The 16,257-nt window shown below is 40.7% G+C and overlaps 1 protein-coding gene across 5 annotated transcripts in view; it reads left to right on the top strand.

Annotated features, from left to right (window-relative positions):
• Positions 1-16,257, top strand: part of rdx (BTB/POZ and MATH domain-containing protein rdx) — a 67,581-nt gene that overhangs the window by 7,482 nt on the left and 43,842 nt on the right. The window lies entirely within an intron of this gene.

Raw genomic sequence — 16,257 nt, 5'->3', positions numbered from 1 at the left:
GGGCTCTCGAGAGAAGATTTTCTTGCGCCGCACGCGCGCTGCAACATTATCGTCGCTTTATCTTCTTCCACCGATAACTTAATTATTACAGCCTTGGCTCCAAAAGTGCAAAGCAATCATTGCAGTAAGGCGAGTATGAAGCAACTTTCGGAATGAAAGTTGATTAAAAATGTACGACGAGTGAATTTTACCAAATTGTCGCAATTTTATATTTTGACGTGATAATGCGTAATATTTATTAATCATTATTTAGGAGAGTAATTGTCCATAAATATTTATCGCGCCTTTCTTGCGTTGATCTCTTTGACCCGCTACAATTTATTGAAGACAATTTTGTAGTCAAGGTTGTTTTAATTTCACACACAACTTTGTAGGATCAACGGGCTAAAATTTATCACTTCAAAAATTGCTAACTGTTCTGTTATCTTGTTTAGTTTTACAGAATTATGTTTTGCCTCTGTCATGAAGCAACAATTATTATCGTGTATTATAAGTAAAACGTTATACTATATTTTACGCGTATCGTTTCAGAATTATTATACGCTTACGATTCGCGCTCACATGCGCATATGTGCGCATGTTTCAGTCGAGCGCTATAAATATTTGGATCAAAAATTGCATCGTCGTTCTCACTTTCAAGATAGCGAGGTCATTGCAAATCGATGCACGCTCAAACACGCACATGCTGCTTCTTTTTTTTCTATATATTTATTCATTCTGTTTCCTTATCTTCTAGAATAATATTTTATTTAGCGACAATGCATACGTAATATGAATAATAATTACGTAAAGCTATCGTTTTTAATGCAAATTTTTTTCTACTTTGTTCCATACGTTATTCAATCGCAAAATTCAAAGAAAAATGTTATAGAAGCGCTGAAAATACTGCACCGAGCAAAAGTTGACATTCTCGGAGATTTAATTAATAATTTTGAATAGGCAAATGCTGTTATATATCTGATAAAATTTAGTAATTACCGGGATTGAATGAATTAAAAAAATTCGCGATAATTTCACTTGAAATTGAGATCGAGAGAGTCGTAAAGTTTTTCACGCGAGTGCCGTGTCCGTTCGCGCCGGATTGTCGCATTCGTCTTAATCATCACACGCATAGATAGCAATAAAACGGTCGACGTACGCCCTCCCTCACCCAGCTCGATGAGTGCTCGACGGTCACAAAGGAGACATTGTACGTTACACCGACGGGGATTTGATGGAGCTCGATATCGGGGGCTTTCTCGCTGCGCGCGGCGGAACAGCGTAACCTCGAAAACGGAGGCGTGCCCGTTGCCATCGTCGTCGCTGTCGGAGAGGGGCCGGTACGTTACACATATTTGAGGTCAGGAGATATAAATAAATGCTAATATCAACAGGCGCTGGGGCCAGTTTGATATCCGAAGCCTCGTTTCGGTCGACTTGCGCGCAGCTGGCCTCTTCCCCGACTGATCCGTCTAGGATTCACCCGGACAATATCGATATACGGAATGCATCTTTGTTCTTTAAGCGTAACTCCTAATCGGACGATTCAGATTGTGCAACGTAATTATTCACACGCGGTCGCTGCGATTCCATTACGTTCTCCGTTATTTCGCGATCGCTAAATTGCGGACTGGTAATCTCGTACGGTCTTCAGTTTAATTGCAATTGATACGAACGATTATTTTTACTTGATACATTCCGCTCTATTCAGAATGGATTGTGATTCCACGCGATTGATTAAGAACTAAACGCGGTCGAAGGCGACTAATGCAAGAATTTTGTTGACAAAATTCCTCTGGAAAAATAAAACTTGATAAGTTGTATAAAAATTATACAACACTGTAAGCTTAATAGATAAGATGGAGATAATTCGATCGACTGTACTTGAGGAATTTAGTAACATTGTAGATCTTACTACTATATAATCTGTTTGCTACATTTCTTTCTATAATTTTAAAAATCTTAACATTTTACGGAAAGTAGTGAAATCGCGTATGACGGGAGCGAAATCATTCATAAAGAACTAGATCGTCGTGGTGCCGCAGCAAGATGCAATTTCGCACGCTTTATCACGCACTCTTATCGCGCGATCTATTTCTACGGAAGATCAAAACGCTTGCCGCTATATAATCAGTGTTAGGCGTTGTAATATAGCTGCGCAGAGAATATCCAAGTTATCGCTCCGAGCTCGGAGCTCAATTTGCTTCAGAGAATAGTGATGCGAAATAATTATATTATTCTAATTTGATCGATTCTTGTTTAAATTTGAAATAATGTTCGCCGACCATCTCGTCCTTAATGCATAAATGCGATCTAAGTAGACCATCGATAAAAAGCTGTTTATTACCCGTCCGCCTAGATTACGTATCGATTCGGATTACTATCTTAGCACTCGGCTCAGATATTCTATGTCCATAATCCGCGGGAAGGATGCATCGAGGGCTGCGGCCGGGCCCCACATGCCCACTCGTCGAACGAATTATGTTCGCCGAGAGCGTGTTGTATGTGTGTGTGTGCATGTATGTGTAACATCTTATCTACGTAACCTACTCCACTTGCACCGCTCCGTCCGCGAGAACGCGCTTCCTCGTTACACGTAAACGCACCCACACGCCGTCCTATCGATCGCTCAAGTTACCTGGATACGCCGATTGCCTCTGGATATATTTTATCATATCCTTTCAGTTTCGTCTTTCGTACTTCCTCATCGATAGATAACAATGCTGCTGCAACGCGATTTCTCGCTATTTATCAAGCGACTCGCTCTCGCCTGCGCTTTACTCAAAACGGAGACATGTACTTTGACGGGTTTTCAAAAAGTCAACTTCTGTCTCTGTATATAAAAAAAAAGTGTTGCAATATTATCTAAAAAAATATTCACGATTTGCGGTCGTTGATAACAGCTGCTTTGCAAAATTTCAAAGATTTTGTAAATTAATTTACATAATTTATTCCACGCATTCGCAAATTATAATCGCTTATTGATTTTCTCGGTTCTCGGTTAAAAGTATATAGTTGCAAATTACTGTTGAGTAATTACCTCGAAGCACGGTGGATATGTACGTGTAAATTGATACGCGTGTTTAGCCGAGTTCAGCATCTGACGTGTCGTCGCTTTTGCAGTATAAACGATTCAAGAAATATTTTCCATAAACGAATTATGACAGTCATCGCAAAAATGCTCACGTACACGTGCATGTGCCGCGATATAACATTTCTGGAATGAACACGTAGCCGAACGTAACTTTTCCTGAGCATTTTCCGTGAAAATCCGTTCTCCAGAAATAATACTTGCGTCGGCGTAAAATTCGTCCTAGGTGAATTTCAATAATTTCTAGGAATTCCGTGCCCCCGCTCACACATATGATACGGCGATCGTTTCGATCGACCGACTCACTGCTGCTGTTGCGAATCGTCCCTGACCTAAGCCACGCGCGTTTTATTTCGCTACTTCAGGAATTCCAGTTCGCAACCGAGATGTCAATTTCGCTCCGCCCCGCAGCAGATTCGTCCAGTCGATCGGTGGTATCGGTCCCCCACGCGCGCGAAAATATCTCTTTTAACAGCGCGCTCGATTTGAATAATACAACGCTTCGCATTCAGCTCCGGTGGCCTATGCCGTCGTTCTTCCGAGTTCATTTGTCCATGAACCAGTGCAAATCCCGTCAACACTATTATCTCGTTCCGTAACAGCAGACTTTTATCAGTAAAGCTTTTGTGTTTTTATTTTTAGAATTTAAATAATTACTATAATACAGAAATTACTATAATATTGAAATTGTATTTTCAGTATCCAAAGTCAAAATAATTACTATAATCTTGTTAAATTATGTCATTTCTAGTTTTTTTCTTCATATTTCACACACATGCACGCGCACGCGACCAACTGACGCAACGACAATAATGAGAACATAATTACATTTCCGATGTAAATTATTCGCACGCTAGTTTACGCTCGTCTCATTCCTCGTTTTCGAACACGACTTTTAATTCGCCGGAATTCGGTAAATTATTTGTAGGACGATATCCTTCGGTCAATTTTAATTTCCGCCGCCGTGTATTTCGAAATCTTGCCATATTAAAATTTGTTCTTTGTACAAACATCGTGCCCTTTTTAGATAAATTAACCGAATTGAACAAGAGTGTACGGCATCCAATCATTGTGAGTGCGTTAAGATACACTGTAGAGATTAAAAATGAAATCAGGACTTTTCAATATATAGTTCACGAATTTCCACAAAATGATACGCCACCTTCACACTAATTTTTCGGCCGCGCGAACGACGCGGTGCGGCGGATCGACGCTCCGCTGGCCTGGTTCCGTTGTTAAACTGCCCTCGAGATATACAAACTGTTAATCTGTTAACCTACCTGCCTATAATGCGCTCGCGATCTTCGTAGTATGAGTGATATCGAGCGACCTGGACATCCGCCTTGCATGACGATCCTGACGACCTGAGCTGTCGCTGCATCGGCCAGCGAGATCTACTTGTACGGCGTCGCGTCTGTATGAGTGCGCGTATCCGGATTTACGGCGATTTTACGACGATCATCGGCGTAAAACGCCGCGTATTCGTAGAGATGAGATAAAAACGTTTTTACTGTCGGCAGAAGCCGATTAAGGACAATGGCCGGTTTTTATACAGCGCGATCTATCCAAGAAATTATAATCTACTTTATGCTTTGCTAAAATATACGATGTTCTTCAGCGGTTGGCGTAACTGTGCTTAATTGCACGGGCCGTCCTTGACCAGTTGCACTTTTCCTCGATTTATCATAGACGCGTGTTAAATGCATCGAAGTTGGTTTTGCCCTTAATGAAAACTTGATGGCAGAAAGAAACGTTTATGAATTGATAAAATCTACTTGAAATTCAAATTCCACTTCTAATTTGCTAATTGCAATTTCTGACGTTCAGTTCTCTCATGCTTTTTTTATTGAATTTTTTAATTAAGTAATTGAACAATTGGACGTTAAAGTCGCCGGAGAATTAACGATTGAACCAATGCAGTTTACATGATAATTATTGAAAATATGATTTCACTACTTCATTCCATTATAATAACTTCGGTGTTATACCTTCGAGTTACAATAGCTGTCTCTATAAGTTGAAATACGCTGTTTAATGAAAAGAGAACGGCGACGGGGTCAATCTATGCGCATAGATCGTCGCGTCAGCCGATACGGCGAGGACAATTCTATTTCTCTAGATCATCCTCGTGATAATAGGCGAATGCTCGATCGAGTGATCCATTCCTGCCGGAACGGGAACGGGAACGGAAACGGGAACGGGACGATATACCGATGGAACGCGTTTGTTCATAGAGTAGTGGGGTTATCTTCCGCGCCACGCCATCGTTTTCCTCCCACTAAGAGAGACATTGCTCTCTATAGAACGAGAACGCAGGTGACGGGTCACCGGCAGGCTATTTACCTACTTTAACCTATCCATCTCGCGCCTACATACTTTGACCGTCGACCCCCTTGTTGATACCCAGATCACAATTTTTGAAGAGCTTTGCTTTATGTATCTAATACGCGGCACACAGTTTCCGTGTAATTGCAAGATCTTTCCTGGATTATGAAATTGCTCCAGAGCTATAGCATAATGATAGTATAGCTTGTCGACTATACACATAGACTTCTAGCGGATTTTTTCTTCCTGTATTTTAATTCAATAGATTATTGGCAATCGATTAAGTACAGAGTACTGCACGCGACAGTAATGAAAATTAATTATGCGATAGAACGGTTATTAATGCTTGGTGGAAAGTATGTTGAAACTTGTGCTCTACATAATATGAATTTTAATGTGTTTAATTTATTTGATAATATGCATAGCATACAAGATTATCGTAACTGGAAAAACATTGTGCGCATTATTACGATAAATGTAAAATAAAGATAAAGAAAAACGGTTTTTATAGAAAAAAACGCGCATAGTAAAAGTGGTTTTTATTTATTCTCTGATTTATATTGCAATAGTTTTTAACATTTTTTAAAAATTGACTCCTGTCGAGCTGGTCCTCCCCCTTGCACAAATAAAAAACCAATAGCGCAAAATTATAAGCTATTTATGAGCTTTTGAACTGATATAGTTTCGATTTTTAAGCTCACCTCCTTGGTTCTCAAACAACCCTTAATTGATGATCGATATCGACTCAGCCCCCCCACCGCTTAAAAATAAAAATATTGGATCAATCTTTGCGGTAGAATTAAGAGCTATTTATGAGCTTTTGAACTGATATAGTTTCGATTTTTAAGCTCACCCTCTTAGTCCTCAAACAACCCTTAATTGATGGAACTCAAGAGAGAAGTACTAGAAAAAGAAAAAATACTTTATATTTTAAACGTAGTATAAAATTCCAAGAATAAACCTTTAAAATATGCGCATTTTGATTATTGAGTTGCAACCCCTTTACAAAAAAACCACCTCTCATCTTTCCGACACAAGAGAGAACTATACTTAAAATGAAAAAAATTAATTATTTTCCAACTAAATATTGTTTATCCATTTATGTGCTCACAAAATACGTGCATTTCCATCATTGAATTGCAATCCCTTTATAAAGAAATCATCCCGCATCTCCCGGCACAAGAGAGAACTTAAAATTAAAGAAATTAACTCGATATCGACTCAGCCTTTCACAAAAACATTAAATTCATGCTCAGCGTAACGAGCTCAAAAATTTTAATTTGCGAAATATGAAAGCTCATAAATATAATATTATAATTTTGCACTATTGGTTTTTTTATTTGTGCAAGGTGGGGGGGCCAGCTCGACAGCGGTTAAAAATTGATTTCTCCCAGAAATAGTATAATAGTAGATCTCCGAGAATAGTAATCTTGTGTCGACGAGTATGCGCGATATACATTTAACTAGAATTCACACTTAAGTTACATAGACGGAAGTGCGACAAACTGGCACTTCCACCTCGCGCGCGCGCGCGCGCGCGTGCTATGTGTGTATGTGACTCTTAACATAGTTGCATAAATCCGACCGTGTCGAACGCGGGCTCGTGTATACGAGGGCATATAAGTATATTCGTTCCGAGAGTCGCGGAGTCCGTCAATCCCTCTCGCCAGATAAAATCTCGATTTTTCTTTATTCAGGCCGCGAAAGCGGGCCACAACTTCTCGAATGATGTCTTAGACAAAGAGAAAAAGCGGTCCTAAGCACTGTAACATCTTACGTTTAACGGTTATGTTTCACTAAAAGTACTATTTATATATATATTAAAGTGCTAAAGATATAGTGCGAAAAGTATGAATCATAAGTCTGTTATTGACAAAGAACTAAATCAGCTACATAAATATACTTTAAAAATGTCAGCGTCAAAAAGCAATCGGTGCTATAAATGATTAACTTCTTTCCATTTTCGCGTCTTGATGGCTATTCTTGTAAGTCGCCCTTGATAACAAAAGAGCACGTCGCGCCGGCTTTCTTGCGGGCCCGTGAATTAATAGGCCATATATCGAGATGGTAGCGATCGCGGGATTCCCTGCTCGCTCGTGTTTCGAACTGGCGCAATAATCAGCTTTGACCGGCTTCGGCGCGAAACGGATGAAATATCGACTAAATATAACCGGAGCCACATACAGAAACCGGTGAAAAAGAGGGGCAGACCACACGGTGGGAGACTCGCGTTCCGAATGTAGGACATCGCCGTCTCGTCTTCGAGAAGATACATAAAGAACTGAGAGAGTGAGAGAAGAGAGGCCGTCGATCGCGATACACGATTAATTCCCTCCCCGAGGACGCGATCGAACGTGGGCTGAGACTAGGGTTGCTGCATCGAGATTAAGTACCGATTTGTCGAACAGCATCGCTATTGGAGATACAAATACCGACACTTTACTTAATGTAAAAAAAGCGCGATATGTAACATTGAGATTGTTACAGTATTTCAAAATATTTTTAAATAAAAAGTTTATACAATTTCAATAGAAAATATTTATAAAATAAAAAAAATTAAATTAACAGATATGCAATTAACAAAAAAATGTATAAAATTCAGAGAAAGTTAAAATTGAGTTTGATATTACAATTCGACGAGTATTGATCTTAATGTTTACATTGAAAGATTATTGCTGCTATATTTGTAAATGCATGCGCGGACGGACGGTATCATAGCCACGAATCATTCGCGAGAAAGTAATTTTCAGCGTTAGACGTTATGTGGACGCGTTACGTCGACGTAAGTCCACACACTCGCGAGGAATTGCAATGTGTGTCTCCTCTATTGAGCCTGTTGGCGATTACCGTCGTCGTCGTGGCGCGGCGTTCCTGTTTCACCGTATTCCACTTAGAGCAACGATGCTTTGGCCCGTGCTTTCACTTCGACAAACACTTTCGCCGCTTCGCGTCGTGAAAAATCGCATCGCGCTGCTTCGCAAGGACACCGCGCGTTAATAAAGATATTATCGTAGCCAAAATGATAAGAAAACAACGACTACAAATCATTGATTCGTTAATTCTTGACATAATAATTTACACGAAAAGCAGCCTAGAATTGACATGCGAAATGTGATCGAATGGTAATTAGCGATGTGATACGCTTGTTAAAAGGCTCTCGATCGTAATTGGAGAAAATCGTGAAGATAAGGAAAGAGAGAGGATCGATTGGCCCGGGAGGGTTACCGCGCCGTCACGACCGCACGTCTCGAAAAGCCAACCATGAGTTCGAAAACTAGTTCAATTAGAGAAAACCGCGGAAAAGGAGATATCTCTGGCGGCACATCGAGGTATGAGGGTTTCGGGGGCAAGCCGCCGTCTCGCCGGCCCGTAAAAGAGCGCGAAAGACCTCTCGTTCGTTCGTGACTTGTACTTGATACGATGATAGGCGCGCGTCTCCCTTTTCGGATCAATAAACATATCGCCGTAAGCTATTTAGATATTCTGCGGCTTAATCGCTTCGCTTAATCACGTCTAATCAATGTCTGTAATTTTGTGGAGCGATTATTAATTCCGTATTATCCGTATCGATTATTTGGGGAAAGAAATAATGTGTTGTGTGTAAGATGTAAGGTAGGAAAAGCCACCTGTTTGGAAGTTTTATTATAATTTCGAAATACTTCCGTAGAAAATTTTTGTTGTCAAAAATAACTTTTTTTTCCTTTTGCGAGAGAATGAACTTTCTTCGGTTCTATAATTAACCCTACCGTTTACATAGTTATACGCCCATTTGTACCACAATACTTCCTTCCTGCTGTTTTCGGACAAAAATCACCAACCGTTTTCTCCGAGGCGACGATATATTTACTCGCGTTTCGTCAGACGCTCATTCTAGCCTGCCCGCTCGCTCTCCGTTCGGGAAAAAGATGAGAGGTCGTCTTGACCTTCTCGTGAGAGAAGACAAAGACGAAGACTCGACCGTTTTCGAAAGAGCCGAAAAAAGGTCTTCGAAGCGCGACGGACTGCGGTTTCGGTAGAAGCTGGCCACAAACCGCCGCGTTGGACGTGTCGAGGCTGTGACCGCGTTTCACGCTGAGCTAAGTGGCACGCGCCTGCTTGCCTGCCCTCCCCCTGCCCTCGCTCTCTTCCACACCTTCTCCATCCGCACACGCGTCCCGCGTTCTCCACCCTGACCAGCATTACGCGCCACCACCACCACCACCACCACCACCAAACTGAATCGACTTTGTGTACCTTCTCTCTTTGTTCCCTCTCCTTCCTCCCGCCTTCACTCCCCCCCTCTTGTCTCGTCGAGCACACGCGGATATAATCCTCTTCACTTTCTCCTTTCGTACGAGTCCCGGAAGTCCTGACATTTAACCCTCAACCGTCATGGTTCAACATCGGCCACGTAACTGCGATGTGATGAGATTTCATAAACAGATGGTTAGGTTTACCGTTTAATACTAGCAAATGCGGTGACTCACGAAATTGATAGATGATTTCGAAAATTTCAAGTAGTTATTTAGAAACGTATTATTTTAGACATGTGTTATTTGTGTATTCTTCTAATAATACACTCGCTATAATAACATATATATATATACACACATGTGTTTTTTTTTTCTTTCTTATTATACTCAACAATTTTATAGCATTTTCAAAATATTCTATCAATTTCGCGTGAGGAACTATAACAATTTTAAATCAATAATTTTTGTTCTTTATTTTTATTTCTTATAAGGTCAGTTAAGTCGCGAAGACATTGAAAAAATACATCTCATAAAATATCTGCACTAGGGTCAATCGTTTTTACTATCGATATCTATTTATTCATGAGAAACAAATTATTCATTAAAAATTTGCAAAACGAGATATTTTAAGATTTTTAATAAAATATTTTATTGCGTGAGCCTGACAATTTCCATCAGAACAGCGAATATTCCCAACAAGGGAATAGCAAGTATGATGGAAAAATTGGCGAAGGAAAAATATAAACGCGTCTACCTCGACGAAAGGTCGGACAGGGTGGAGGGGAGGTCGGGTCTGTTCGAGCAAAACTTCCCGATATTGGAGGAGGCCTGCATTCTGATACGGGTTCCTACTTCGATATGTCAAGGACTTGCGATTAACGCCGGCGTTGTCGGTAACTGTTTCTTTAGAAACTTGCTGTGAACAAACGGCGGCGCGAAATGTTACGTCGGTGTCAGTAAAAGTAGGTAGGCTTAGTGGCGGGCTTTGATAATGACTACTTCCACTATTAAACCGTATCAAGAATGACGATTTTGTGCCGGTTCTCTTGCCGAGAGATAAGCGATTTCCTGTAACCTCGTTACATCATTATTCGTCACAAGTGATTTCGCTGAAGAAGAGTTGTCGCGGTTTCGCAATTTTTAACATTACATACCTTTTTGCTGACTAGCCAGAATTCGTAAATGTAAATCGACTTGAAGTTTAAAAAATGAGGTTTCGTTATCTATTTCGGTCAGTACCGCGTATTTCAAACGTCATTGACGCCCCGACATTTTTGCTAAAAATAAATTTCGATCAAAATTCCGAAAATGTCGAAATGCGTGTATTACCCATTATTTGTGCGACGATCGACCTCTGCCAGCGTCACGCGAATCTGCATATCGGCAGGCTTTTCGAGGCTGCAATGCGCGACCTATTGGCACAATCTATCTCTTCTGCGATGCGAAACAGTGTTAGATCGGGTTCGGACGAAACGCGCTTAGAAAGTCAACGTGCCAACGGGTGTAATCTTATATATCGCCGACATGGTTTAGGTTAATCGCCGCCGTTGCCATTCTAACACAAGTAGGCGACCGTAACTAACCAGCCGAGCGAACTAGGCGAAATTAGAATGTTTGCTCGATTCACCGGTGGTTTCCAATGTATATACTAGTGCGCGAAACTTGATCGCCACCGAGGCGGCCACTCGATTCCAAGATGCGAGAAATCACGAGAAGTTACAGAATGCCGAAAGCCGCGGTCACAAATTTTACGCCGCATCGAAGTCGGAAATAAATCGGTTACACCAATCCGCGAGTAATCACAAATAATGACTGTTGATACTTGAATGAAAAGAAGAATGAGAGTATTCGAAATCGAGGATCGTTAAAATTGCGAGTGACGTTGATAATTGCTAAAAGAGCTTCTAACGCACAGAACGCAGTCTTTTTTTTCACGTTGCGATGGGCAAGACGTACAAACGGTTTCACTTTTAGGTCACCTTCGCGTAAGTAACTCGGATTTCACCACTTAGCCCGACAGCTTCGGGTCCTTTCGCTCTTTCGAAACTTTTGATATTTCTTGGTCATCGTGTGCGCGTGCGGATTAGCCGTCATCTTCTGGTACTCTAGTGATCTTTGAGAAATTTATCCAGTTTAAGTAATACAAGCGACATTTTGCGTGGAAAGTAGCAATTTTGCAGCGAAGAGATATTGGCGAAATAAATTCATTTAAATGTTATTGACACTTCGGTCCAGCGAGGATGCGTGTTCATTTCTTAATCCGTGGTTCCGAGCACATATTTACAAACGTACAACCGAAAGTTCTACATGCCGGTTGCTTTCCCAGAGATATTTCGTATTTAACCTCGGTGCTTCATTACGAAACTAGTTGTTAACGTAATAGTAACCGAGCTTCATCAGCCCAAGCCGAAGCTAAAGTCGAATCATTAATAAAGTTTCAGCAACCGCAATCTTTAATTGGAAAACAGCAATAATTTTAGGCAAATTGTTTATATAATGTGCAGATATCTTAAAAGATTTGAATTGTACACCTACACATTTTAATCAGTGTTTAAAATTAATTTTTTAAATATATGTATATATATATATATTTATATATATTTATATATAAAAATATAAATATATATATTTTTCTATAACTGAAAAATATTTGATGCTGAAACATAATTTCGAGAAATCTGAAACGAATTCTGACAAGTTTAATCTGAAATATTCCAGCAATCCGAAACATTTAAGTATAAATATACATGTGCTAATGATAGATATGTGTTCTTGGTTCTTGAGGTCCAAGAAGGCTACATCCTTGTGGTCGTGAACGATTAAAGTTTTGAAAACTCTCGCGATGCTAGCCAACGTGCGCGAAACATATAAAGGCTCGTTGTGACGAGACGGGACTTGGTCTCGGTCCACTTATCGCGCCTTCAAGACGCAAGTACGTTCTACTTGCAATTCGGAGCACGCGTAAGAGTATCTGCACCCTATGCGAACGAAACCCGCATACTTTCAATCCGTCATAACGCGTATTTATGATAATGAGCGTCAACCGACAAAGCAAATTCTCTGGAAATAATTTTTCCAGTTTTTCCTGCGAGCAATATTAAAACTTGCGTTATGTCGTTCAAATTTCAGATTTAATATAATTTGTCGCAGATAATGCTAAATAATATTGCATTCATATTGCATATTAATGACATATTTATCGAAGATAATTAATCTTGGGTACTGAGAAGACGCCGTCGCGCGACAAAAGCGAGTCTCTCTCTCTGTGAAGAAGAGCCCCTCTAATCATTTTCTCACACAGGAATAATTACGCACGTGCACGACTGGCCTATTTAATTCAATGAAACAAGCCATTGACGGACCTATTCAACCACGCGACTACGACGAGGTCACGTTAACACAACAGAGGCCGCAGTTACACACAAATGCACGCCGAGAGTAAAGTATCCGCCCACGCGAGGTGGACGCATTGAAAACCACGAACTAGAGTTAGCAGCGATTGATGCTTGGCCGACTGCTATGCTAAACCGCCCAAGCCAGAAATGCAGTCAGAAATTCTGGCAATAGAAGCTCTGGAATTGTCATGACTTTGCCTGCATATTCAAAGCAGATTAATTGACAGATTTTAAATCAATTCTCCCATTTTTCTTCTCAAAGATACAAATTCAAGAAACCTTATTTTACATTATAATGTGAATGTCATTTAAATTATCGTTATGTTAAAATTTGAATATTCTACGGATTAGCATTGATCATCAAGGATCGATGCGCGAGAACGTACATAGCAACGTTCTTCAATGTTATGTATCACCGAATTGGACACGCTGCCTTTCAGTGCGTTCCACAATATTATAACTTCTCCACACGAGAAAGAAGGCGTGTGTTTGTGATCTAGGCTAACCGCGCCGGTCGTGTCGTAAGTGAGAGCGTGACCCCGTCGTGTCCCTGTCAAGTGTTCTGTACCATCGTCGTCATCTTGGGTGTCACATCGCGTGGCCACAAACACGCGAGCTCGCGCCCGAGTATTCACGCGTGTGTGCACAAATCCCAACACAACGCGAGACGCGGAATTCGCAAATACGCGTATATCTGCATATGTCGAGTGTAAAAAGACACTTGGACGACGTTTTTGTTTTGCGTGAATTTTTAATAGACAGCAAAAATTTATTTCGAGGTTACTATCGTATATTGTGCAAATTGATAGTCGGATAAATTTTAAATGAAATATTTTTTTAAAAGTCGAGAGAAATTCAGTGACAAATAACATTTGATTGCCTTATCGCACTTTTCAACTTTAATCTGCTAGAATAATTTGATTTTACCTTCCATAAACTTTTCAATTGATTTGTAAATTTCTTGCACTTTTCGCCGAGCACTCTATATAGATATATTGTCGAGGTAAGTTCGCGAGATCTCTCGGAGACCTCGTCGTGCAACCTACCTACCTACATAAACACGATGCTCCGCTTTGCTTTCCGTTCTCCTTACGAGCACCGTATCGCACCTTCTCAACGAGGAGGAGGAGGAGGAGGAGGAGGAGGAAGAAGAAGAAGAGACGGATTCGTGTAAAAAGCTTCACCACTCATAACGCAACCCAATTTCGTTGTAACGCGGTGGCGTTTTCTACGCGTATCGATGTAGTCGTAGGTCAAGGTTGACATATCGCGTTAAATAACCACCGCCCTAATTTTCATTTGTTGGCGTTTTCGGGATGACTTTTCTTTGAAAGGGAACGAGTTAAATATCGTAGCTTCCTAAAACATTTTTATAAAAAATTATACAAAAAAATGAGCATTTAAATTATTATTTATTTATTAAAATGTAAATATGCTTTCTTTATTTCAATTCCGGCAATGTACATACTTGGCTCGAAGAGCCGACATTATGGCCGCACACTGCGCGAGAGAAACGGTACGCTCCAGAAGATCTCGCGTTACTTTCGCGTATTATGCGGGTTTCGAGTGAATGCTCTTAAGAGGGAAGCCTAAGTGTCCGTTGCGTAGGAATCGTCGCGATCGGTTGACGCACGGCGTAAACAAATTATCCATCTCGCGTTATCTCTCACAGTTTCTCCCTCGCGCTTCATCATCACCGAGCGATCTCGGGTGATTTATTAATCAATACCTCACGTTGGTGCGGCAAACACGCGCGACACACGCTGACGATGTAACGGAACGTCATCATTAATCGCCGACGATAATATTGATTCGCGAGTCGTGCGTCTGATAATTATCGTGATTAATGCGAATTTTGTCCCGTTCGCCTCTGGATTTTCCCCACGCGATTAATGAACAATCTATTCCTTCCTTTCTTTCCGCCCACCTCTTCCTTTCTCCCCTTCTTTCGCTTCCCTTCTCGCGGAGAGGAGAACGCAACCACGCGGAAACCACGCGCCGTCCGTTGTTGATCGGTCGGTTATGTAGTCTGTGTGGGCGCAGTTTCTCAGCGCGCCTATACACGTATATATACACACATATATTCCGTACGTGCATGCATATAGTGCGTACAATGCATTCGTAACGAACGTCATTTCACCGCTCATCGAAACTTCCTGCTGGCGCGAAAAGGAGTCGAGAAGTGAGAACGCCTATACGTTGATTATATCCGTTCTTGTGATGTTTTAATTCCTTGCAATTTCTATTCTTGATTAGTAAACGTGATACGCGTAACACGTGATTTATTCGACACGTAGTCTAATAAATAATTTTTATTCAAGAACCTTACATATTTCTCGTTTATTACTAAATAATTTTTTGTCCAAAAGAACTTTGTATCATGTTAATGTATCTTTTTATGCTTTTTATTTATTTTTGATTTCTCGAGAAACGTGCTTATGCACGACGCGTAAAAAAGCTATCGAAAGAAGCTATGTGGTAACCGAAGTTCAGTCCTTGGACGCGTTTGCATATTTTGCGGCATATAACATCGCTTATTATAATTTTTTTTATTTTTCTTATCCTTCGAGCACGACTCGCGAATCGAAAACATTCCAATATACAACATACGATTTAAAATATTTTCTGCTAATTATTCTGCAGTTCTTTTCTGCTAATTAAAATATCTTGAACAAAAACACATTCACATTTATATAAATATTTTTGATATTCTAACTTATTGTGTAACAGATTGACGTTAAAATATTTTATATTCCTAATAAGTCGTAATTTTTTACTGCGATCTCGTTTACATTCGATCTTGTAAACGTGATAATTATATGTACTCTTTGTATTAACTTGCACGCGGTTTGATCGTTGCGTCTATGATCTACGGATCGCGCTCACTGGTCGTGCTTGGTCCTCGAACGGCGGATAATATTGCGGCACCGCGCACGGGGAGTGAAAGCGACACGGTGAACCCGCTTACGAGGTTACCCATGTACTTTTACTCCGAACCGAGCCGCATTATAGTGGCTACTTACCCGGCAGTCCCTGGCATAGTTATCACCAGAAATATCGCGTTGGAAAGCCTGCGTGTGAGCAAAGTCGTTCGCTGTTTACGCGCTACCCACTCGCTCGCTCGAGAACTTCTTTCCTCCACTCTGTGAAACTTCGAAATCACATTTTTTTTTTCTCCCGCGCGTGAAATCGGGCTCTCGGCATAGAAAACTCATTTTCTCGACTACCGTAAACA

The sequence above is a fragment of the Linepithema humile genome, chromosome 1 (assembly GCF_040581485.1).
Source record: "Linepithema humile isolate Giens D197 chromosome 1, Lhum_UNIL_v1.0, whole genome shotgun sequence".
NCBI classification, from domain to species: domain Eukaryota; kingdom Metazoa; phylum Arthropoda; class Insecta; order Hymenoptera; family Formicidae; genus Linepithema; species Linepithema humile.
Note: the sequence above shows the minus strand (reverse complement) of the source record. Positions and strands in the feature narration are given on the sequence as shown.